This window comes from Indicator indicator, chromosome 31 (genome assembly GCF_027791375.1).
Source record: "Indicator indicator isolate 239-I01 chromosome 31, UM_Iind_1.1, whole genome shotgun sequence".
Lineage (NCBI taxonomy): Eukaryota > Metazoa > Chordata > Aves > Piciformes > Indicatoridae > Indicator > Indicator indicator.
The window spans coordinates 4,021,828-4,023,471 of record NC_072040.1 but is presented as its reverse complement, the minus strand read 5'-3'; the positions used below and the strand labels follow the sequence as shown (position 1 = coordinate 4,023,471).

The 1,644-nt window shown below is 53.3% G+C and overlaps 1 non-coding gene across 1 annotated transcript; it reads left to right on the top strand.

The window, feature by feature from the left end:
- The first annotated feature begins 1,297 nt into the window (after positions 1 to 1,297).
- Positions 1,298 to 1,387, top strand: TRNAY-GUA (transfer RNA tyrosine (anticodon GUA)). Its single transcript is given in 2 exon segments — positions 1,298 to 1,334; positions 1,352 to 1,387. It is a non-coding gene; the product is annotated as a tRNA-Tyr (tRNA).
- Positions 1,388 to 1,644: the final 257 nt, after the last annotated feature.

Genomic DNA, 1,644 nt, shown 5'->3' with positions numbered 1-1,644 from the left:
TAGGAGCACAACTTCTGAACATCAGACCTTGTCCCACAGGACAGTAATACATCCAGGAGGGAAAATGAAAACCAGGGAGGTGTGTGTGTGTTCATACTGATGTACTCCAAGGAGGATGTTTATTGGATGTTGTAACTGCATCTTTGGGTTATTCTTTTTCTTTTTTAACAACAGGACCACCACTACTCACTATTTCAGTACTTTGACTCAGCTGCTGCTTTCAGTAACTGTTTCCTACAAATTAAGAACAAACCTATTACGATGGGAAGATACAAGAAAGTACTTCTTAAAAAAAAAAAAAATCTTTCAAGCTCCTTTAACTTTGAATTAAATGTAAATGAACACCAAAAGGTGAGATTTCATACCGTATGAAGCTGACAGCACCTGTCTCAGGGCAGTTTGTATTCCACATTCCGTTTGATTACAGCTTTTGTAGCTCAAAGACTCCTGTCAGAGCTTTGATGTTGGGGAACTTGCTGCGTTGTCGTCTCTGAGTACTGAAAGTGAATCACAGCGAATGCAGGTAGGTGCTGAGTGCCCAGGAGTAAGCAGCAGGCATAAATAAACTTGGAAGTAAACAAAAACCCCAACAAATCTGGGTAGTTTTTTTTGTGTGTGTTTTTTTTTTTTTTTCCTGGGAAAGAGGCAACAATACGACTTTGCAGGCTTGTAAGGCAGGTAAATTTGGAGTTTTGTGGCTTCTTTGCCCCTCCTGTTCCTGACAGGGCCTGAGGTTCCCCTGTGGTTGAGCAGAGGGCGCTGCGGGCTCGGCTTTCCCGCCCTCTTCCTCCCTCCCCGCTGCCCACGGGCTGGCGAGAAGCTATGTCCGTGTACAGGTGTATGTGTCCCACGCGAACATGTCCGTCCGTGGGCAGTGTGGTGGTTGCGGAGCCTTTTTTTTTTTTTTTTCCATCTGACGGGGCAGTTGGTAGACCAGGCACCCCATAAAGTGGGATGATGGGGTGGGAGGAGACTCTCATTTCGTGCTTTTCAAGCACGGTAATCAATGTTTCCGAGGAGGAAGGAAAGGGTGAAACGAGGGAAGGGTTGTCTTCGCACCCCGAGGCAGTGTGAGGGGCTGAGGGAACTGTCCCCGAGGAGACCCTGACTGTAAGAATCCTCCTCCTGTCAGCTCGGGCCACTTGCGATTCCAGATCTCGGTTTTAAAGCAAGGGAGCTTTAGGGAGCTCCTGGTGTTCCCGGGAGAGGGGGCCAGACTCATCGTGGCATAAACCACCCTCCGTGAGGGGCTGTTCGACCACGCTGTCTGCTGTGAAATGAAGACTTTCCGCAGCTCCCTTCGATAGCTCAGCTGGTAGAGCGGAGGACTGTAGAGGTGTCACTCCCGGAAATCCTTAGGTCGCTGGTTCGATTCCGGCTCGAAGGAGATGCGCAAATTTTGCCGCGCGGCGCTGCCGCCGGTTTTTTACCGTCGGGGAGCCTCCTGCCACCCCGCCCGTTACCTCTACCGTTATCGCCCCGCGGGTGCCTGTTACTGGGTGGGGGCGGCAGCGGCAGCGGCGGCGGCGGGGCGGGCGTGAGGCAGCGGCAACCCCGCGCAGCGGGAGGACTCGCTCCCCCGTCATGCCCCGGCCCCGCCCGGCCGCGCGGCCCCGCCCCGGCCCGGCCCGGCCCGCGTGCGGC